Genomic DNA, 25,336 nt, shown 5'->3' with positions numbered 1-25,336 from the left:
TCTAGGCACTTCTCAGTGGAGATAAGGAGCTTTGTAACACTTGCCCAAGCAGAGCAGAGGCCAGGCCAAGTGGTCAAGAGGCCGTGAGGCCAAGGGCCAAATAGAAGCCTGCGTGCAGTCACGGATGAGAAGAAGCTGTCCTGACCAAAGAATTGAGTCATTTCTGATCCTGAATTGTAACCTGTTACTTCCCTAATAAACCCTATAATCAGTAGTATTTTCTGTGAGTTCTGTGTGGCCATGGAAATGAATTATCAAACCCAGCAGAGAAGTAGAGAGTGCCACGGGAGGGAAGGTTGACGTCAGAATTGGTAAAAAGATTGGAGAGAGGAGGTATGTCTGACCTCTGCCTAATAGCAATCAGCCTTGGGCTGTTGATCTTGATCCTCCTCCTCACTTGTGAAGTTAGAGGAGCTCAGATGCCATTCTTACAGGCAGGTCCTCCAAAAACATAGAACTACCATAAAACCAAGCAAAACTCATTGCCTTCGAGTTGATTCTGACTCATAGCAACCCCACAGGACAGAGTAGAACTTCCCCACAGGGTTTCCAAGGAGAGGCTGGAAACCGTATGACGCAGTTCCACTCTGACCTATAGGGCCGCTGTGAGTCAAAATCAACTCAACAATAATGAGTTAGAACTACCACATAACCCAGTAATTCTGCTACTCAATATACACCCAAAGACTTGAAAATAAAGACTTGTATGCCAGTGTTCATCACAGCACTATTCACAATAGCTTAAAAGTGGAAACAAAAAAAGACAGAGTCTCCTTGGGAGTGTGGCCAGCATCCAATATATGTGGACACTCTGGCAAAGCTCGAAAGCTTTTGCTCACTCTGGATCCTCATCTGACCTCTGGTTCTTGGGACTTGAGCTAGCAGCTTACCTGCCAATCATGACAGTCATCAGCCTCTGCAGCCTGTGAGCCAGAGACCTACAGTATTACATGCCGATCTTGGGATTCATAAGCCTCTGCAGACTGTGAGCCAGAGGCCTGCTCTCTGACCTGCCAATTTTGGGTTTGCCAATCCCTGCAGCTATATGAGTTAAGAGAAACCTCCAGCCTGACCCATGGACTTGGAACTTTCCAGCCTTTCCAAGCATGTGAGCCATTTCCTTGATATAAATCTCTCTCTCTCTCTCTCTCTCTATATATATATATATATATATATATACATATGTATATGTATGTATGTATGCTTCACTGGTTTTTGCTTCTATAGAGAATCCAGCATAAGATATTTGGTACCAAGAGTGGTTCTAGAGAAACAAAATTGTAAGCATGAGTTTTTTAAATTGGTTCTCAAGTCCAGTTAGTCTTAAAGATGTTGATGACTCTGCTTCCAATAGTGAAGAGGGCACTGCTAATCCATGGCATGTGGTGGCAATAGAAGTGTGCAAAATATCACCACCAATAGATCACATGGATGATCACATATTTGATACCTTTCTACAATTTTGTCAGAATAAGAAGTATAAGCAAGCTTGTTGATTGGTCCTACTTTCACTAGACAAAGTGCTGAAAGAAAGAGATGAGCTCAGGGCTTCAGAGTCACACCTGAAGCACTGCAGAAATGACCTCAAAGTTTCCACTTGTGTCTTGAAAGAAAGCCTTATTTCTGTGTAGTAATATAGCTGATATTGCCAAAAACCAAACCCAGAGGCTTCTTGCAAGAGTGGCTGAATTACAATGTCAATAGAATTCCCAACCTCAAAAGGTGTCTGAAGTTAAAGTGAGGGCATTGATTAGGAAAAATGGGATCCTGAAACTTGGAATGGGGAAGTACAGGGAGATAATCAGGAAGATGGGGACACTGAGCCCCTAAGTTCCATTGAATCACTCCTACCAACAGAACCATCCCTCTCATTCCCATCTGAAGAGATTACTCCATCTTTGTCGGGTAAGCCACCCTACCCAGTAAAAGCATTTATACCTTCCACCCCCATCTTATGAGATTAACCAAGTGGTGACTGAATAGCCTTTGTCTGAGTCATTGCCTGAGATGGTGTCTGTGTCATTGTCTGGAGCATTTCCTGGGGTAGATGCCTTACAAGACATTGCTGAATGTTCCCACGCTCATTCCCATCTTTCATTTTTGCTTCTAGACCTAGAACTATACTTAAGTCCCAGTGAGCCCCAAAAGGTGAAGTACAAAGAACTGCTTAACTTTTCTAACACGTACAAAGAGTAACATATGGAATATGTGTGGGAATTGCTATAAAACATGTGGGATAATGGTGCAAGGAACAAAAGTTGAATCAGTCTGAGTTTATTGATATGGGCCTTCTAAACACAATTCCTCATTCAATGTTTCAGCTCAACAGGTTAGGAAAGGATTTAATAGTATATTTGGTTGATTCTCTGAAGCACGGATTACGTGGTATTCCACACTAAATCACGCTGAAGTGCCAGACCTGCCTTGGGATACTGTAGAAGGTATCCAAAGGCTTAGGGAAACTGGAATGTTTATTTAACAAGTTAGACCCACTGACACACACATGGAGTGCCCAGAAGACACACCTTTTACCACAATGATGCAGAACAAATTTGTGAAGGTAGCCCCAGCATCCCTGAAGACTGCTGTGATTGCTATTTTATGTAAGTCAGATTTGACAGAGGGAACTGTCCTAACTGAATTAAGACACTTAACTACAATGAGGTTGATTGGACCCTGTGGTGGTAGGGACCAAGTGGCAGCACTCAATCAACAAAGACAAGGAGGGCATGGTTACCATAAGGGACAAAAGAGTCAAAATAGTAATCAGAATAGTGACTCATATGGACTTATGGCCTTGGCTACTTAGTCATGGTGTCCCTAGGAGTGAAATAGATAGGAATTCTACTAAATATTTAATCGATCTGTAAAAGCAGAAGAAATCTAGGTCAAGTGAAGGGCAGTCTAACTCCAATCACCAGAACAGTCACAGCCCCTCAATCAATTTCCAGACACGAGCCAGTTTACAAATCCACAACCCCCTGAATGAAGGAGAAGCCAGGTCCCCTTGAGGAAGGACCCCACTACACTGCCAAAAATTTGTACTGTTAATCTTTTCCCAGCCTTCTGCAAAGGGATCTACAGCCTTTTACGAGAGTGACTGTTCATTGGGGAAAAGGAAATTATCAGAATTTTGTGGGGATTACTGAGTACTGGCTCTCAACTGACACTAATTCCAGAAGACTCAAAATGTCACTGCGGCCCACAAGTCAGAGTAGGGGTATATGGAGGTCAGGTTATTAATGAAGTCTTAGGCCAGGTTGGCTCCCAGTAGGTCCAGTGGGTCCCTGAACCTATCCTGTAGTTATTTCCTCAATTCCAGAATGCATAATTGAAATAGATGTGCTCAGCAACTGGCAGAACTCCCACATTGCATTGCTGATGAGTAAAGGCTATTATGATAGGAAAAGACAGGTGTAAGCCATTAGAAATAGCCCCTACCAGGAAAACAGTAAGAAGCAATACTGCATTCTCGGAGGGACTGAGGAGATTACTGCCACCATCAAGGACTTGAAAGATGCAAGGCTGGTAATTCACACCACATCCCCATTCGACTCGCTTATTTGGCCTGTGCAAAAAACAGATGGATCTTGGAGAAAAATCAGGTGATGACTTCAATTGGAGCCACTGTTCCAGATGTGGCTTCATTGCTTGAGCAAACTAATACATCTCCTGGTACCTGGTATGCAGCTATTGATAGGGCTAATGCCCTTTTCTCCATACCTGTTTCAAAAGACTACCAAAAGCAGTTTGATTTCACCTGGCAAAGCCAGCAATACATCTTCTGTGTCCTACATTAGAGTATATCAACTCTCCAGCCCTATGGTATAATTTAATCTGCAGGGATCTTGATCGCCTTTCCCTTCCACAAGATGTCACACTGGTCCATTACATTGATGACATTATGCTGATCGGACCTAGTAAGGGAAAAGTGTCAACGACTCTGGACTTATTGGTAAAATATTTAGGTGCTAGAGGATGAGAAATTAATCTGACAAAAATTCAGATGCCTTCCACCTCAGTGAAATTTCTAGGGATCCAGTGGTGTGGGGCTAGTCGATATTCCTTCTAAAGTGAAGGATAAGTTATTGCATCTGGTCTCTCCCACAACTAAAAAGGAGGCACAATGCCTGGTGGCCTTCTTTGGATTTTGGAGTCAAAATAAACCTCATTTTGGTGTGCTACTCCAGCATATTTATCAAGTAACTCGAAAAGCTGCTAGTTTTGAGTAGGGCACAGAACAAGAGAAGGCTCTGTGACAGGTTCATGCTGCTGTGCAAGTCACTCTGCCACTTGGGCCATATGATCCAGCTGATCCCATGGTGTTTGAAGTGGCAGTGGCAGATAGAGATGCTGTTTGGAGTCTTTGACAGTCCCCTATTGGTGAATCACAGTGCAGACCCTTAACATTTTGGAGAAAAGCCCTGCCATCTTCTGCAGATAACTACTATCCTTTTGAGAAACAGATTTTGGCTTGTTACTGGGCCTTAGTAGAGACTGAACGCTTAACCATGAATCACCAAGTCACCATGTGGCCTGAGCTGCCCATCATGAACTGAGTGTTATCTGACCCACAGAGTCATAAAGGTGGGTATGCACAACAACTCTCCATCATTAAATGGAAGTGTTTTATACAAGATCGGGTCTGAACAGGACCTGAAGGCAAAAATAAGTTGCATGAGGAAGTGGTCTAAATGCCCATAGTCTCCACTTCTGTCACATTACCTTCCCTCTCCCAGTCTGCACCTATGGCCTCATGGGGAGTTCCTTATGATCAGTTGACTAAGAGAAAACTTGTGCCTGGTTTACAGATGGTTCTGCATGATATGCTGCCACCACTAGAAAGTGGACAGCAGCAGGACTACAGCCTCTTTCTGGGAACTCGCTGAAGGACAGTGGTGAAGGGAAATCCTCCCAATGGGCAGAACTTCTAGCAGCACACCTGGATTTTCACTTTGCTTGGAAGGGGAAATGGCCAGACTTGCAACTGTATATTGATTCATGGGTTGTGGCCAATGCTTTGGCTGTATCATCAGGGACTTTGAAGGAACATGATTGGGAAATTGGTGACAAGAAGGTATAGGGAAGAGTTATGTGGATAGACTTCTCTGAATGGGTCAAAGAAGTGAAGATATTTGTGTCTCATGTGAATGCTCACCAAAGTGTGACCTCAGCAGAAGAAGATTTTAACAATCAAGTGGATAGGATGACGAATTCTGTGGAAACCAGTCATTCTCTTTCTCCGGACATTACCATCATTGCCCAACAGGCTCATGAAAAAAAGTGGCCATGGTGGCAAGGATGGAGGTTTTGCATGGGCTCAGCAACATGGACTTCCATTCACCAAGGCCAACCTGGCTACAGCCACTGCTGAGTGCCCAATCTGCCAGCAGCAGAGACCAACATTGCGTTCCCGATATGGCAACATTCCTTGAGGTGACAAGCCAGCAACATGGTGGCAAGTTGATTGCATTGGACCACTTCCATCATGGAAAAGGTAGTGTTTTGTTCTTACTGGAATAGACACTTACTCTGGATACGGATTTGCCTTCCCTGCATACAATGCTTCTGCCAAAACTACCATCCACGGACTTACAGAATGCCTTATCCACCATCATGGTATCCCATACAGCATTGCCTCGGATCAAGGGACTCACTTTACAGCAAATGAAGTGCAGCAGTGGGCCCATGCTCATGGAATTCACTGGTCTTACCATGTTCCCCATCATCCTGAAGCAGCTGGCTTGACAGAATGATGGAATGGCCTTCTAAAGACACAATTACATCGCCAGCTAGGTGGCGATACCTTAAATGGTTGGGGTAATGTTCTCCAGGAGGCTGTATATGCTCTAAACTAACATTTAATATGTGGTGCTGTTTTGCCCATAGCCAGGATTCATGGGTCCAAGAATCAAGGGGTAGAAATGGGAGTTGCACCACTCACTATTACCCCCAGTGATCCACTCACAAAATTTTTGCTTCCTGTTCTGGTGACCCTATTCTTTGTGGGCCTAGAGGTCTTAGTTCCAAAGGGAGGAATGCTCCTACCAGGAGACAAATCACTGGTTCCACTGAACTGGAAGTTAAGAATGCCACCCGGCCACTTTGGACTCCTCAGGCCTCTGGATCAACAGGCAAAGAAGGGAGTTATTGTATTGGCTGATGTGATGGATCCTGATTACCACAAGGAAATCAGATTGATATTATATAATGGAGGTAAAGAAGAATATGTCTGGAATACAGGGGACCCCTTAGGACGTCTCTTAGTACTACCATGCCCTGTGATTGAAGTCAATGGAAAACCACAGCAACCCAGTTCCAGCATGACTACTAATGGCTCAGATGCTTCAGGAATAAAATTTTGGTCACCTCCACCAGGCCAAGAACCACGACCAGCTGAGGTGCTTGCTGAGGGTAAAGGGAATATGGAATGGGAGATAGAAGAAGGTAGTTCTAAATACCAGCTACGACCACATGACCACCTGCAGGAACAAGAATTGTAATTATTATCAGTATTTCTTCCTTGTATGTGTGCATGAAATATTTTTGTTTTCTTCACTTATAAAATATAAGATGTAAACAGAGCTAGTGTGTTTTCGGTTGTACACGTGTTAGTTTTATCAAGTTAGGTGAAAGTATGACTTTTTAATTACCTTTATTTAGAAATTGTGTATGGTTTATGGAGATGTGTACAGGTGCCAAGTTGACAAGGTGGGGTTGTGATGGTTAAGGTTGTGTGTCAACTTGGCTGGGCTATGATTCTCAGTGGTTTGGCAGTTATGATGTAGTTTGGCAGCTATGTAATGAGGTAATCACTTCCATAATGAGATCTGATATAAAGTAATCATCCATTATGAGATCTGCTACGAGCAGCCAACCACTTGAAAGGGAGATTCCTTGGGGATGTAGCCTGCATCAAATATATGTGAACTTTCTGGCTAAGCTCACAGGCCTTTTCTCACTATGGATCCTCATCTGATCTCTGATTCTTGGGACTTGAGCTAGCAGCTTACCTGCTGATCTCGAGATCAGCCTATGAGCCAGAGGCCTGCTGTCTGACCTGGTAATCTTGGGTTCTCCAGCCCCCGCAGCTACATAAGTCAGGGTGGAGGCTTCTCCTGACTTACTGGAATAATCTGGCAGGTAGAGCTGCCATATGACCCAGCAATTCCACTCCGAGCTATATACCCTAGGGAACTAATAGAAGTGAACCAACAGACATATTCACACTTATGTTCATCTCAGCACTATTCACAATAGCAAAAAGATGAAAACAACCTAAGTGCCTATCAACGGAAGAATGCATAAGCAAAATTTGTTACATCCATACAATGGAATAGTACTCAACAATAAAGAAAAATGAGTTCCCAAAACATCTTAGAACATAGATGAACCTGGAGGACATTATATTAAGTGAAATAAGTCAATCACAAAAACACAAATATTGCATGTTCTCACTTTTATGAAATGACATAAACAGGTAAATATACAGAAACTAATGTTCATTAGTGGTTACCAGGGATGGGGGTGAGGGGATTCACTCTCTAAACAGCAGAAACTTGTTGGTTTTAGTGATGGGAAAGGTAAAACCAAATAAGGGTGAAGTGTGCACAGGCTGACCAAGGTAAATATTGTGACTAAAGATGCACACAAGAAAAAAGGACCTGTTGGTAACTGCTATGGCAAATAAAATCTTGAAACAACCAAAAGATATATGTGCAGGTATATGGGTATGTATGCAGGCACATGTGTGTATAGGTGTGATAGTTAAGGTTGTGTGTCAATTTGGCTGGGCCATGATTCACAGTGGTTTGGCAGTTGTGATGTAGTTTGGCAGTCATATGATGTTGTAATCACTTCCATGATGAGATCTGATATAATGTGATCACCTCCATAATGTGATATGCTATGAGTAGCCAATCAGTTGAAAGGGAGTTTCCTTGGGAGTGTGGCCTGCATCGAATATAAGTGGACATTCTGGCAAGGCTGGTGGGCCTTTGCTCGCTCTGGATCCTGCAGCTGGCTCCTGTTCGTCTGACCTCCGGTTCTTGGGACTTGAGCTAGCAGCTTACCTGCAGTCCTGCCTGCAGATCCTGGGATTTGTCGATCTTCGCAGCCTGTGAGCAACAGCGCTGCTCTCTGATCTGCCAATCTTGTGTTCACCAGCCCCTGTGTCTATGTGAATCAGGAAAAGCCTCTATCCTGACCCACAGACATGGGATGTTCCAGCCTCTACAACTGCATGAGCCATTTCCTTAATATAAATCTCTCTCTATATATATTTATATGCTTTACTGGTTTTGCTTCTCTAGAGAGTCCAGCCTAAGACAATATCAAAACCAAAAAACCCATTGCTGTTGAGTCAATTCTGGCTCATAGTGACCCTATAGGACACAGTAGAACTGCCCCATAGAGTTTCCAAGGAGAGCCTCGTGGATTCAAACTGCCAAACTTTTGGTTAGCAGCCATAGCACTTAACCACTACACCACCAGGGTTTCCACCTAAGACAACAGGTATGTATATATGAGAGTATATATAGGTTTATGCATATGTATATGCATCTATGTGACTGTATGCACTTATGTTGTTGTTAGCAGCCATCGAGTTGGTTTTGACTCATAGTGACCCAATGTACCACAGAACGAAACACTGCCTGGTCAAGCGCCATCCTCACAATCATTGTCATGCTTGAGCCCATTGTTGCAGCCACTGTGTCAATCCATCTCATTGAGGGTCTTCCTCTTTTTCACTGACGTCTACTTTACCAAGCATGATGTCCTTCTCCAGGGACTGATCCCTTCTGATAGCATGTCCAAAGTACGTGAAACGTAGTCTTGCTATCCTTGCTTCTAAGGAGCAATCTGGTTGTACTTGTTCCAAGACATATTTGTTCATTCTTTTGGCTGTCCATGGTATATTCAATATTCTTCTCCAACATCACAGTTCAAAGGTGTCAATTCTTCTTCAGTCTTCCTTATTCGTCATCCAGTTTTTGCATGCATATGAGACAATTGAAAACACCATGGCTTGGGTCAGGCTCACCTTAGTCTTCAAGGTGACATCTTTGCTTTTTAACTCTTTAAAGAGGTCTTTTGCAGTAGATCTGCCTAATGCAATGTGTCTTTTGATTTCTTGACTGCTGCTTCCATGGGTGTTGATTGTGGATCCATTTAAAATGAGATCCTTGACAACTTCAATCTTTTCTCCATTTATCATGATGCTGCTTATTCATACAGGTGTGAGGATATTTGTTTTCTTTATGTTGGGGTGTAATCCATAGTACAGATTGTACTCTTTGATTCTCATCAGTGTTTCAAATCCTCCTCACTTTTAGCAAGCAAGTTTGTGTCATCTGCATAATGCAGATTGTTAATGAGTCTTCCTCCAATCTTGATGCCTGTTCTTCTTCATATAGTCCAGTTTCTCAGACTATTTGCTTAGCGTACAGACTGAATAAGTATGGTGAAAGGATACAACCCTGACACACACCTTTCCCGACTTAAACCACATGGTATCCCCTTGTTCTGTTGGAACGACTGCCTCTTCATCTGTGTACAGGTTCCTCATGAACACAATTAAGTGTTCTGGAATTCCCATTCTTCCAAATGTTATCCATAATTTGTTATGATCCACACAATTGAATGCCTTTGCATAGTCAATAAAACACAGGTAAACATCTTTTTGGTACTGTCTGCTTTCAGCCAGAATCCATCTGACATCAGCAATGATATCCCTCATGCCATGTCATCCTCTGAATCTGGCTTGAATTTCTGGCAGTTCCCTGAGGATGTACTGCTACAACCACTTTTGAATGATTTTCAGCAAAATTTTACTTGTGTGTGATATTAACGATATTGTTTGATAATATCCTCATTCAGTTGGATCACCTTTCTTGGGAATAGGCATAAATATGGATTTCTTCCAGTCAGTTGGTGAGGTAGCTGTCTTCCAAATTTCTTGCCATAGATGAATGAGCACTTCTAGCTCTGGATCCGTTTGTTGAAACATCTCAATTGATATTCCATCATTTCCTGGAGCCTTGTTTTTTGCCAGTGCCTTCAGTGCAGCTTGGACCTCTTCCTTCATTACCAGTGGTTCCTGATCATATTCCCTCTCCCGAAATGATTCAACATCGACCAATTCTTTTTGGTATAGTGACTCTGTGTATTCTTTCTATCTTCTTTTGATGCTTCCTGCGTCGTTCAGTATTTTCCCTGTAGAATCTTTCAATATTGCAACTCAAGGCTTGAATTGTTTCTTCACTTCTTTCAGCTTGAGAAATAGTGAGCATGTTCTCCCCTTTTGGTTTTCTAACTCCAGGTCTTTGCACATTTCACTGTAATAATTTACTTTGTCTTCTCATACTGCCCTTTGAAATATTCCGTTCAGCTCTTTTACTTCATTGTTTCTTCCTTTTGCTTTAGCTAATCAATGTTCAAGAGCAACTTTCAGAATCTCTTCTGACATCAATTTTGGTCCTTTCTTTCTTTCCTGTCTTTTTAATGACCTCTCACTTTCCTCATGTATGATGTCCTTGATGTCATTCCACAACTAGTCTGGTCTTTGGTCATTAATATTCAATGCATCAAGTCTGTTCTTGAGATGGTCCCTAAATTCAGGTGGGATATACTCTAGGTTGTACTTTGTTCTAATTTTCTTCAGTTTCAACTTGACCTTGCATATGAGCAATCGGTTATCTGTTCTATAGTCAGTCCCTGGCCTTATTCTGACTGATGGTATTGAGCTTTTCCACTGTCTCTTTCTACAGATGTAGTCAATTTGATTCCTGTGTATTCCATCTGGCAAGGCCCATGTGCATAGTTGCCATTTATGTTGGTGAAAAAAGGTATTTGCTGTGAAGAAGTCATTGGTCTTGAAAAATTCTATCATGCAATCTCTGGCATCGTTTCTATCACCAAGGCCATATTTTCCAACATCCGATCATTCTTCTTTGTTTCCATCTTTCACATTCCAATCACCAGTAATTATCAATGAATCCTGATTGCATGTTCAATCAATGTCAGACTGCAGACATTGGTAAAAATCTTCAATTTCTTCATCTTTGGCCTTAGTGGTTGGTGAGTAAATTTGAATAATAGTCGTATTAACCGGTTTTCCTTGCAGGTGTATGGATATTATCTTATCACTGACAGCATTGTACTTCAGGATAGATCTTGAAATGTTCTTTTTGACAATGAATACAATGCCATACCCCTTCAAGTTGTCATTCCCGGCATAGACCATATGATTGTCTGATCCAAAATGGCTAATACCAGTCCATTTCGGCTCACTAATGCCTAGGATATTGATGTTTATGTGCTTCATTTCATTTTTGACAATTTCCAATTTTCCTAGATTCATACTTAGTACTTCCTACGTTCCGATTATTAACGGATGTTTGCAGCTGTTTCTTCTCATTTTGAGTCATGCCACATCAGCAAATGAAGGTCCCAAAAGTTTGACTCTATCCATGTCATTAAGGTCAACTCTACTTTGACGAGGTAGCTCTTTCCAAGTCATGTTTTGAGTGTCTTCTAACCTGAGGGGCTCGTCTTCCAGTACTATATCAGACAATGTTCTGCTGTTATTCATAAGGTTTTTCACTGGCTAATTCTTTTCAGATGTAGACCACTGGGTCCTTAGTCCTAGTCTGTCTAAGTCTCAGCAGCAACCTGTCTGCCATGGGTGACCCTGCTGGTATTTGAATACTGGTGGCATAGCTTCCAGCATCACAGCAGCAAGCAAGCCCCCATAGTATGACAAATTTACAGGCTTGTGGTGGGGTATACTAATATATTTTTATATATAATAAAGCACATAAGGGGCACAGTAAAGGATACTTCTTAGACATAACCAAACACCTCATAATATTGGATTTCTGGGTTTGAAGGATTAGGACCATAGTCTCATTGGTCATCTCAGTCAACTGGCATAATATAGCTCATTAAGTTGTGTTCTACATCCTGGTTGGTGAGTAGTGTCTGAGGTCTTAAAAGCTTGTGAGTGGCCATCTAAGATACAACTATTGGACTATTGGTCTCTACTCATCCAGAGCAAAATAGAGAGAAGGAAACGAAAGACTCAAAGAAGAAAGTAGCCTACAGGACAAATAGTTTACATTAACCATGGCCTCATCTACACTGAGACCACAAGAATTAGATGGTGCCCAGCTAAGATTACCAAGCATTCTAATCAGGGCCACAATAGATGGACCCTGACTGAATGGGAGAAAAATGTGGAACACAACCTCAAATTCCTAAATAGACCTACTGGACTGGTCAAGACTGGAGGACTCCCTGTGACTACTGCCCTGAAGTACTCTTCAAACTTTGAACTGAAACTAATCCCTGAGGTCACCTTGTAGCTAAATAACAAATTGGGTCAAAAAATAATGAATATCACCTGCAAGTACTGTGCTCCTTGAAAAAATCACCTATATGAGACCAAGCGGTCAACAATTACTTTAAAACAAAGATGAGAACGTAAGGGGGCAGGGAAACTTGATTAATGGAAATGGCACATCAAGAATGGAAATTATGAGAATGTTCACGCATTGTGAAGAATGTTACCAATGTTACTGAACAGCTTGTCTAGAAATTTTTGAATGAGAACCTAAACTGCTGTGTAAACCTTCATCAAAAACACAGTAAAATAATACTTTTATTAAAAAACAAAAACAAAATACTGGCCTGGTTTTAATTTCCAGCCATCTGCCCCCACACCACCCCCCCACCCCGTGACATGAGCCCACCTGCTGCTCCTGAGAGGGCAGGGAAAATGGGGCTGCCTCTGAGTGGGCTGGACTACTGGAAGGGGCTCCATGTTTGTGTTTAGATGTTCATGGAAGTACCAGAGCCCAAGGCCAGTGTCTTGAATGATGTGTGCCTCTCACCTGCCACCAAACCAGGGTCTCCTCCCCCCCAGCCTCCCTCTTCCAGTCACCATCTCAGCTTCCTCTTCCCACACGGCCCAGGCAGCCCAGACCCTGTCCTCCGTCTCCACCACTCCATCTGGCCCAGTCCACCTTCATGTCTTACCTGAGTGACTCCTGCTTTCTCCCTTATCCCCTAAAATTCCCCCACAGAGAAGCCAGAGGGAGCTTTGAACTTGCAAATTCCCCCATGTCAGAGCATTAAACCCCAGAGATTTTTCTATGGTTCTCAGGAGAAAAATAAGGATCCTGGCCTGACCCACACTGTGCCACAATGGCTCCTAGTGGCTGCCTGAAAGGGTAGAGGGCTCTGTGTGGCCTTGGGTAGGCCTCTGCCCCTCTCTGGGTCTCAGTTTCCTTTGTTGGGCATGGGGGTCATAACCCAGTCCCTGTCCTAAAAAGTAGAAGAAACACCACGTTGTGACAACAGTTTGCCAAGTGCAAGGTGATTGGAGGAGCTGTTTCTGCTGTTTTTAGGATGTGTAGTGGGTTGATTTTTGGCCCCTAAAAAGATATTCCCACATCCCAGCCCCTGTGAGTGTGACCCTATTGGGACAAATGGTCTTTACAGATGTAATTTAAGTTAAGGATATCAAGAGGAAATCCTCCTGGATTATCTGAGTAGGCCCTAAATTTTATGACAAATGTGCTTTTACGAGCAAGACAGGGAAATTTGAGACAGAGAAGAGGAAGAGGCCATGTGACCACAGAGGCAGAGATTAGAGTGATGGTGATGAAGTCACCAGAAACTGGAATAAGCCAGGAAGGATTTACCCCTGGAGCCTCCAGAGAATGTAGCCCTGCTAACACCTTAATTTTGGACTTGTGGCCTCCAGAACTGTGAGAGAATACATTTCTGTTGTAGCAAGTCACCAGATCTGTGGTAATTTGTTACAGAGGCCACAGGAAACTATTACAGAACCCCAGGAAAACCCAGCAGGCCCAGGGTGGGAAGGGGCTGCAGAGCTGGGAAAGGAAACATCCCCCATCTTCACCCACACACTACATCCAGAGGATAAGGCTGCAGGTTGGGGTGATCAGAGCTCTTTCCTGCAGCCAGGTTAGGGCCTGGGGTCTACAGGGAGAGTGTGTGTGTGTTTGTGTGTGCACGCATGTGCATGCATGCACACATTGGTAAGTGTGGCCGAGGTCCCCTTCATGGAAACTTCCACAAAGAAGTGAGTCAATAAGCTCACATGTGTTAGAAAAGAACATTCTAGAAAGTTTTGTTCTAGTCTGAGGGAGAGAAAGTGGGTCAGGGCAGATAGAAAGACTGAGACACAGACAGAGATGGAGATGAAGGATGGAAGAGACTGAGAGACAGAGACGGAAAAGCAGAGACAGAGAGATGAGGTCTAGACCGGAGATGTAAAGACAGAGAGAGAAAGACCCAGTGAGACAAAAGAAGCCAGAGAAGGAGGAACAGCAGAGCATAGGAGGCACCTGGGTTCAAGTCTCAGTGCTGCCATTCACTTCTGCATGACCGTGGGCAAATCCCTCACCTCTGAACTCCAGCTGTGAAACACCACTCTTTGCTGGGCAGGACACAGGACATGGGCCTTGTCATGCCCCCCTTCCACATGTCCCTGTAGCCCAGAGTCAGGCCACCTGCTCCAGTGGGGAAATCCATGCCCCTCCCACCACTTAGTTACTACCCCATTTGCACCATAGGCAACCACTATCCTGATTTCTGTCACTACAGATTCACGTGTTCTATTCTAGAATTTCATATCAATCTCATATCTTCCATTCAACATTATGTCTTTGAGATTTATGTCTTTGACATTCATCATGGTGTTGCAGGCAGTAGGGCCCATTCTTGTTCACTACTGTATAATATTCCATATACTGTGTGTGTGCACACGCATATTGATGTCTGTGTACATGTTTGTATGTTCAGCGTATGTTTCTGTCCATGTTAGGTGTGTGTCCATGTGTTTGAGTGTATTGGTGTTTATTTGTGTTCATATGAGTTTGTGTTTGTGGGGAGGGATTATTTGTGTGTGTGTGTGTTTCCATGTGTTTGTATGTTCAGTGTATGTGTTTGTGTGCATGTTAGGTATGTGTCCATGTGTTTGTGTTTGTGTGTTCAGTGTGTGTTTGTGTATGTATATGTGTGTGTTTGTGTATGTATATGTTTGTGTATGTGTTTGAGTTCGTGTGCGTATTCAGTATATGTATTTGTGTGAATCTTGGGTGTATATCTGTGTGTGTGTGTTTGTGTTTAAACCTACAAATCCACTGCTGTCGAGTCAATTCAATTCATAGCGATCCTGTCGGACAGAGTAGAACTGCCCGTAGATTTTCCAAGGTTGTAAATCTTTATGGAAGCAGACTGCCACATCTTTCTCCCTTGGAGGGGCTGGTGGGTTTGAATGAGCAACCTTTCAGTTAGCAGCCAAGTGCTTAACCACTTTGCCACCAGGGCTCTTGTTTGTTTACTTTTGTTTATACAAATCTGTGTACTCTGTGTGCGTGTGCGCACATGTGCGTGTGTTGGTATGAGTCTGCACCACACTTTCAAATATTTTCTAGCCACTCAGTGGGTTCACAAAAAGTTGTCCTCTGTGGCCCTGCCACCCACATGCTGTAGCTCATCCCCACTGAGCCCAGGGACAGCTCCCCTCCGGAGCCCTGAGGTAGTAAGGAAAGGTAAGAGGCCTCAGAGGCTGCCTTGCTGTGCGTGGTTGTGTCAGTTGTGAATGGCATCTGGGGTTGTACAATACACATCCTGTACAACTGCACTGCTCCAGACCCTGCCCTGGCCCAAGGTTATTGCCTCAGAGCCCCAGCTCAGCCTCTGAGCTTTGCCAGGGAGTGAGACAGCCACAGGCCCTTGGCACTGACCTCTCCTGATCCAGGAAGGGAAAGGAAGAGACTTCCAGCACCTGGGCCCACACAGCCTGGCCTAGTACTCAGAGAGCATCATTCCTCATGTGTCACATTGCACATGGGGAAACTGAGGACCAAGTGTGGGGATATATGCCATTTAAACATGGCTGCACTATTGACAACTACAGCCCCCACAGGCCTCTATGCTGCACAGCACGTTGAAACTTGTCTCCAACATGTCGAGACTTGTCTGGATGTGTTTTCCCAAACCTATTGTCCCTTTACTGATTGACTTGTTTACCTGAATTCCTTCTCCCTTGCCCACTCCCAAAGCCCATTGTTTTGTTAATTGCCCTATTGATTGCTGTATTGACTATAAAATAAACTCCTGGGACTGAAGTGGGGGTCAACTCCTCAGAGTGACCCTCCTGGCCCCACTTCTCTGTAAGAGTTGTGCAGTTGGTTACTGTCTTCGCCGTCCAGATTACCGTCGCCGCTGCGACAACCAAGGAGGAGCTGTGGCTTGCAGAATCACTCAAAGGATTAAACCAGACTCCGGGGACCTCTGATTTTCTCCTTTCAGTCCAGCCAAATGCTCCAGACCAGCCACCAGGCAATGCCTCCAACAGACCGAGGTCCCCAGACCCAAAGCCCAGGGGACCCTAAAGGTTTGCCCAGGTGGGGAAGAGCAAGAGGGGCCCAGGGAGGCCTGAGAACAAACAACTGCAGTCATTCAAGTAAGCAATGATGGTGCCCTGGGCCAGGGCAGTGGCAGGAGGATAGAAGAAATAGTGGGGCTTAAAATAAATTTTCAAGGCTAAAAATGACAGGGATAGGGAGCAAAGGAAAGAAAAGAGGGATCAAAAATGAGGTGTAGGCTTGGGTTAGGATGCTGGTCCTTTCCTTCTGTTCTTCGAGCCTCAGTTTCCTCGTCTGTAAAATAAGGATTTTCCTAGCGAACCTGAGCCAAGTCCCTTGTTGAGGGTTCACGGAGAAAATGAAAGGCTAGGTGTGCAGAGGGTGTCCTGTCAGTGACTGGCCCGTGGGAAGGCTCCAGGGTGAGTCTTACCCTGCTGCTGGTACAGTGGGGTGAGCACCCAGAGTCCTCAGGGGGCTGGAATGGGACCTGGGCTGGAGCAGGAGTGGGCATGGAGCATCAGGGACCCTAGAGAAGCCAGTCTTCGCAGGTCACAGAAGTAGCCCCAGAAGTCTCAGTTTCCTTGTCCGTACACTAGGAGAAACAGAAAGGAAGCCTTCAGGTTTCAATACTGTGTTCAGGTTCTATGCCTTTGCATGGTCTTCTCTTTTAACCCCCACACCCACTTGCAGAGTGCATATTTACCCACTCGACAAAAGGGAGACGTAGAGAGGAGCTACTTGCTCAAAGTCCAAGATGCAGGGGACCCAGACGGGAAAGCCTGTTGCCCATGGGGCCAGGGGAGCTACATACCAACTCCTTATTTTACGCTTGCAAGCTAACCGCCATTCCCAGTCCACTCCCCACACAACTTAAAACATATTCTGAGAGGCAGAGCAAGATGGCAGCGTAAGAAGTCATATGGTCTGATTCCCCTACAACAAACTCAGAAAAAAACAAGTAAAAACTGGTTAAATTGATAATCTTGGAACTCTGGACACCAAACAAAAGTTGGAGAACCAGAGTGGATACTGAATCAAGAAAAAGGTATTGAGTTATATAGACAATGTTCTACATTCTACCTTGGTGAGTAGCGTCTGGGGTCTTAAAAGCCTGTGAGCAGCCATCTAAGATACTCCTTGGTCTCATCCCTTCGGGAGCAAGGGAGAACGAAGAGAACAGGATACAAGGAAAAGTTTAGTCCAAAGGACTAATGGACCACAGCTACCAAGGCCTCCACCAGACTGAGTCCAGTACAGCTAGATGGTGCCCAGCTACCACCACTGACTGCTCTGACTAGTATCACAACAGAGGGTTCTGGACAGAGCTGGAGAAGGATGTAGAACAAAATTCTAACTCACAAAAAAAAGACCAGATTTACTGACCTAAAGGAGACTGGAGAAACCCCGAGAGTATGGCCCCCAGACACCCTTTTAGCTCAGTGGTGAAGTCACTTCTGAGGTTCACCATTTAGCGGGGGAGTGGACAGCCCCATAAAACCAAATGGAACTAATGAGGCACAGCAGTCCAGGGACAAGGTCCAGAAAGCAGAAGGGGACAGGAAAGCTGGTGATAGGGAACCCAATGTTGAGTAAGGATAGTGTTGATGTGTTGTGAGGTTGTTAACCATTGTCATAGGGCAACATTTGTTGTAACTGTTAAATAAGAAACTATTTTGTTCTGTAAGCCTTCATCTAAAGTGAGAATAGCAGCACAATTGGAAGAGCGTAGTCAGTGTCACTGAACTGTGCATGTAGAAATTTTTGAAATGGTGTATCTTTGGCTATGTATTTTCACCAAAAAAACAAAAAAAGGTCGAGAAGGGAGAGGGTTGACATGTTGTGTGGTTGTTAACCAATGTCATAAAACAATATGTGTACTACTGTTTCATGAGAAACTATTTGTTCTGTAAACCTTCACCTGAAGTACAATAAAAAAAAACGGTTGAGAAGGGAGAGGGTTGACATGTTGTGTGGTTGTTAACCAATGTCATAAAACAATATGTGTACTTCTGTTTCATGAGAAACTATTTGTTCTGTAAGCCTTCACCTGAAGTACAAAAAAAAAAGCATTGATTTAGGAGATAATATTGGAGCCATTATCCCCTGTCCTTGAGCTTACAGAATGTGACTCAGCTGGAGCTGGACTCACAAAGACTCACAAGGACATATCAACTGGGCCCTGAGATATAATGACAATAGCTAGGACAATCTTGGAAAACATCTTTTAGGGAACTGTTCACATAAACCAAACAGAGCACAAAAGACTTTCCGCTCTTATCTTTTTCTACAGCATTTAGTGAATAGAAAATTTGTGGGACCAATGAAGACCCTTCTGACTGTCTTTAGTGAAACTTGTACCAATGATTATTAAGAAAGACAATTCAAATTGTAGAATCATGGTGCCTTAACAGTTTTTAGCCGATTTGTGAAAAGGTGAAGCTTTCAGCGGTTTTGCCCATTTGTAATGTTAATATATACTGATCACTCTATAATGGCCCTCAGACTGGAGCAGACACTAGCGCTGGCAGCATGCTTGTCCGGGTCCCACTTTTACCTCTTTGAATATATGCTAAATAAAACCTTTCTTTCTGCTTTACTAAACTTTGTGGTATTTTTACCCTAGAATAGCATCATAAAGAAGACAGAAAAGTAGAGGTTCACTGACTGCCCTTACCCCATTCCCTTCCCCAGCTCAGCACAGTCATCTTGGGGCGGCTTCAGCCTTTTAAAGAGGAAAATTAATAACAGACATCTTACTTTGATATTAAGGTTTTTCTTATCCACTAAACCAAATAGTGGATCCCTAGTGGTGCAGTAGTTAAGCATTTGGCTGCTAACCAAGAGGTCGGCAGTTCAAATCCACCGGCCACTCCTTGGAAACCCTGTGGGGCAGTTTTACTCTGTCCTATAGGGTTGCTATGAGTCGGAATTAACTCGAAGGCAATAGGTTTGCTTTTTGGTTTTAAACCAAATATTAACCGTAAAAAGCCTGACCCAAACTGCAAAAGCCCGTCAGTAACTGCTCTAAAATGAACAAATAAACAAACACAAGTTTGGGTAAGGATATGCAGAAATTAGAACCCTAATACATTGCTGGTGGGAATGTAAAATGGTGCAGCCACTGTGGAAAACAGTTTGGCCATTCCTAAAAGAGTTAAACATATAATTATCATAAGATCTCACAATTCCATCTCTAAGTATATACTCAAAAGTATTGAAACAGGTGTTCGAACAAAACCTGTACAGAGATGTTCATAGCAGCACTATTCACAATAGCCAAAAGGTAGAAACATCCCAAATATCCACCAACTGGTGAACAGACACCATGGAGTATATACATACAATGGAATATTACTCAGACATAAAGAGAAATGAAGCCCTGATATATACTACAACATGGATGAACCATGGAGAGTTCATGCCAAGTGAAAGAAGTCTGACCAAAAAAGGCCACATATTGTATGATTTCATTTATATGAAATATCAAATATAGACAAATACATAGCGGTAAATTACATAGAATAGATTAGTGGTTGCCAGGGGCCTGGTGGAGGGGGGAATGGGGAGTGACTTCTTAGTGGTTAGGGGTTTCCTATGAGGAGAAGAAAATGTTGTGGGACTAGATAGAAGTTACTGGTGTACCACATCATGAACATGCTATTTACCACTGAGTTCTACAATTTGTTATTGTTGTTATGTGCCATAGAGTTGGTTCCAACTCATAACGACCCTACATACAACACAACAAAACACTGCCCCATTAAAAAAAACAAAAACAAAAACACTGCCCCATCCTGTACCATCCTCATGATTGTTGTTATGCTTCAGCCCATTGTTGCAGCCACTGTGTCAATCCATCTTATTGAAAGTCTTCCTCTTTTTCACTGACCCTATACTTTACCAAGCATGATGTCCTTCTCCAGGGACTAGTTCCTCTCAATAACATGCCCAAAGTATGTGAGATGAAGTTTTGCCAAACTTGCTTCTGAGGAGCATTCTGGCTGTACTTCTTCCAAGACAGATTTGTTTGTTCTTCTGGCAGTCCATGGTATATTTAATATTCTTTACCAACACCATAATTCAAACGAATCAATTCTTCTTCGGTCTTCCTTATTTATGGTCCAGCTTTCGCAAGCACATGAGGTGATTGAAAACACCAGGTCTTGGGTCCTTAAAGTGACATCTTTGCTTTTCAGCACTTTAAAGAGGTCTTTTGCAGCAGATTTGCCCAATGCAATGCGTCATTTAATTTCTGGACTGCTGCTTGCATGGATGTTGATTGTGGATCCAAGTAAAATGAAATCCTTGACAACGTCAATCTCTTCTCCTTTTATCATGATGTTGCTTATTGGTCCAGGTGTGAGAATGTTTGTTTTCTTTATGTTGAGGTGTAATCCATACTGAAGGCTGTAGTCTCTGATCTTCATCTGTAAGTGCTTCAAGTCCTCTTCACTTTCAGCAAGCAAGGTTGTGTCATCTGCATGATGCAGGTTGTTAATGAGTCTTCCTCCAATCCTGATGCCCTGTTCTTCTTCATATAGTCCAGCTTCTCAGATTATCTGCCCAGCATACAGATTGAATAAGTATGGTGAAAGGATACAACCCTGACACACACCTTTCCCAACTTTAAACCACACAGTATCCCCTTGTTCTATTTGAACGACTGCCTCTTGTTCTGTGTACAGGTTCCTCATGAGCACAATTAAGTATTCTGGAATTCCCATTCTTCACAGTGTTATCCATAATTTGTTATGATCCACAGAGTCAAATGCTTTGCATAGTCAATAAAACACAGGTAAACATCTTTTGGTATTCTCTGCTTTCAGCCAGGATCCATCTGACATCAGCAATGATATCCCTCATGCCATGTCCTCTTCTGAATCTGGCTTGAACTTCCGGCAGTTCCCTGTGGATGTACTGCTGCAACAACTTTTGAATGATTTTCAGCAAAATTTCACTTGTGTATGATATTAATGATACTGTTTGATAATTTCCATATTCTGTTGGGTCACCTTTCCTTGGAATAGGCATAAATATGGAACTCTTCCAGTTGGTTGGCCAGGTAGCTGTCTTCCAAATTTCTTGACATATATGAGTAAGCACTTCCAGCACTACATCCGTTTGCTGAACATCTCAACTGGTATTCCATCGATTCCTGTAGTCTTGTTTTTTGCCTATGCCTTCAGTGCAGCTTGGACTTCTTCCTTCAGTACCATCAGTTTGTGATCATATGCTACCTCCTGAAATGGTTGAATATCGACCAATTCTTTTTGCTACAGTGACTCTGTGTATTCTTTCCAGCTTCTTTTGATGCTTCCTGTGTCGTTTAGTATTTTCCCCGTAGAATCCTTCAATACTGCAAGTCGAAGCTTGAACTTTTTCTTCAGTTCTTTCAGCCTGAGAAATGACAAGCGTGTTTTTCCCTTTTGGTTTTCTAACTTTAGGTCTTTGCATATTTCGTTATAATATAATACTTTACTTTGTCTTCTCTAGCTGCCCTTTGAAATCTTCTGTTCAGCTCTTTTACTTCATCATTTCTTCTGTTTGCTTTAGCTACTCGACGTTCAAGGGCAAGTTTCAGAGTCTCTTCTGACATCCATTTTGGTCTTCCCTTTCCTTTTTTTAAATGATCTCTTGCTTTTCTCATGTATGATGTCCTTGATGTCATTCAACAGCTCATCTTGTCTTTGGACATTAGCGTTCAATGTGTCAAATCTATTCTTGGGATGGTCCCTAAATTCAGGTGGGATATACTCAAGGTTGTACTTTGGATCTAGTGGACTTGTTCTAATTTTCTTCAGTTTCAACTTGACCTTGCATATGAGCAATTGGTAGTCTGTTCTGTAGTTGGTCCCTGGCCTTGTTCTGACTGATGATATTGAGCTTTTCCACTGTCTCTTTCCAAAGATGCAGTCGATTCCTGTGTATTCCATCCGGTGAGGTCCACGTGTATAGTCACCGTTAATGTTGGTGAAAAAAAGGTATTTGCAATGAAGAAATTATTGGTCTTGCAAAATTCGATCATGCGATCTCTAGCATCGTTTCTATCACCAAGGCCATATTTTCCAACTACCGATCCCTCTTTGTTTCCAGCTTTTGTATTCCTATCACCAGTAATTATCAATGCATCTTAATTGTATGTATGATCAATTTCAGACTGCAGAAGTTGGTAAAAATCTTCAACATCTTCATTTTTTGTCTTTGTAGTTAGTGCATAAATTTGAGTAATAGTTGTAATAACTTGTCCTTGTAGATGTATGGATATTGTCCTATCACTGACAAAGTTGTATTTCAGGATAGATCTTGAAATGTTCTTTTTGACGATGACTGCTATGCTATTCCTCTTTATTCTGTCATTCCTGGCATAGTAGAGCATATGATTGTCTGATTCAAAATTGTTGTTGTTGTTGTTAGTTGCCATAGAGTTGGTTCTGACTCATAGCAACCCTATGTACAACAGAATGAAATGCTACCCGGTCCTTCACCATCCTCACAATCGTCACTATGCTTGAGACCATTGTTGCAGCCACTGTCTCAATCCATCTCGTTGAAGGTCTTCCTCTTTTTCGTTGGCCCTCTACCAAGCATGATATCCTTCTCCAGGGACTGATCCCTCCTGATAACATGTCCAAAGTACATGAGACATAGTCTCGCCATCCTTGCTTCCATGGAGCAGTCTGGTTATACTTCTTACAAGACAGATTTATTTATTCTTTTGGCGTTGCATGGTATATTCAATATCATTCTCCAACACTGTAATTCAAAGATATCAATTCTTCTTTGGTCTTCCTTATTCATCATCCAGCTTTCATATGCATATGAGGTGATTGAAAACACCATGGCTTGTGTCAGGAGCACCTTAGTCTTCAAGTGACATCTTTGCTTTTCAACACTTTAAAGAGGTCTTTTACAGCAGATTTGCCCAATGCAGTGCGTCTTTTGATTTCTTGACTGCTGCTTCCATGGGTGTTGAGTGTGGACCCAAGTAAAATGAAATCCTTGTAACTTCAATCTTTTCTCTGTTTATCATGATGTTGCTTATTGGTCCAGTTGTGAGGATCTTTGTTTTCTTTATGTTGACGTCAATATCAATCCATTTCAGCTCACTAATGACTAGGATATTGATGTTTATGCATTCCATTTCATTTTTGATGATTTTCAATTTTCCTACATTCATACTTCGTACATTCCAAGTTCTGATTATTAATGAATGCTTGCAGCTGTTTCTTCTCATTTTGAATCATGCCATATCAGCAAACGAAGGTCCCAAAAGCTTGACCCCATCCACATCATTAAGGTCAAATCTACTTTAAGGTGGCGCCTCTACCCCGGTAGTCTTTTGAAGGCCTTCCAACCTGAGGGGCTCATCTTCCTGCACTACAGCAGACATTGTTCCACTGCTATTCATACGGTTTTCACTGAATAATTTTTTTTCAGAAATAGATCACCATGTCCTTCTTCCTAGTCCATCTTAGTCTGGATGTTCAGCTGAAACCTGTCCACCATGGGTGACTCTGCTGGTATTTGACCACTGGTGACATGGTTTCCAACATCACAGCAACATGCGAACCACCACAGTATAACAAAGTGAATTTTGTGTTATGCAGGATTTATCGCAATATATACATAATTGTGTGTGTATATATATGTAATTGTGTTTAACTAATAAGTTTTGCATTTAATTACTATAGAATTGTATTTTTATAATATTCTTACAATACTGCAATTCATAAATATTTGCTGTTAGCTAAATTTTAATTTCCAGATTCTTAATTAAGTTTATGAACTTAGACCTAAGTTAATTGATAAATAATCTTAAAGGTCTGCATAGTTTTTAAAAAGTAAAACATTAGGAATAAAATTGCAGATAGAAAAACACTGCTCACTAAACATAATTTTATCTTTATTTCTTAAAATATGCATGTATGTTTGTTTTGCCTTCCCAATTTTTTAATATAATGTGATAAAAATACTCATAAAAATTAGCTGGATAGTTTTTAACTTTTATTCTCTGGGTTTCTCTTATGTCTGGAGAAAAAGAAAATAATAATTACTTTAAAGATAGTAATTAGTATATAAAGTGAATTATACTTGCTACAGTAATTGCAAAGAGGTACGGGTATATGAATACCCAAGTCCTAACACAGGCTTGGCACATAGTAAACTTCAGTATTTGTTTGCTGAATGAATGAATTCACTTACCTCTACTCATTTGCATTCTATTCCCTTCTCTACTCTCCATGTACATTTTTAGGCCAGATCACTGGTTTGCAAAGTGTGATCAAGAAAAATAGATAAATTGGAATTCAAAAAGGTAAAATCTTTTTTGCTTCAAAGGATATCATCAAGAAAGTGAAAAGACTGCCTATAAGGGAAAAAAATATTTTCCAATCAGATACCTAATAAAAGACTTGTGTATATAGACTTTATAAAAAACTCTTATAACTCAATAATAAAAAGACAAATAACCCAATTTTAAAAATGGACAAAAAGTTGAAATGGGCATTTCTCCAAAGAAAATATACAAATAGCCAATAAGCACATGAAAAGATACTTAACATCATTAACCATCATGGAAATGCAAGTTGAAACCACGGTTAAGTTACTTCACCTACTAGGATGGTTAAAATAAAAAGATAGACAATAACCAGTGTTGGCGAGGATGTGGAAAAATCAGAACCTTCATACATTGCTTGTGGGAATGTAAAAGGGTACAAATGCAGTGGAAAACCATTTGGCAGTTTCTCAAAATTTAAACAGAGTTACCATATGACCCAGAAATTCCACTCCTCCGTATATACGCAAGCTAAATGAAATCATAGGTACCCATAAAACTTGCACGTGATTGTACATGATAACCTTATTCATAGTAGCCAGAAAATGGAAGCAACCAAATGTCCATAAACTGACGAATGGATAAACAGAATGTGGTA

This window comes from Trichechus manatus, unplaced genomic scaffold (genome assembly GCF_000243295.1).
Source record: "Trichechus manatus latirostris isolate Lorelei unplaced genomic scaffold, TriManLat1.0 scaffold00038, whole genome shotgun sequence".
Classification (NCBI taxonomy): domain Eukaryota; kingdom Metazoa; phylum Chordata; class Mammalia; order Sirenia; family Trichechidae; genus Trichechus; species Trichechus manatus.
Note: the sequence above shows the minus strand (reverse complement) of the source record.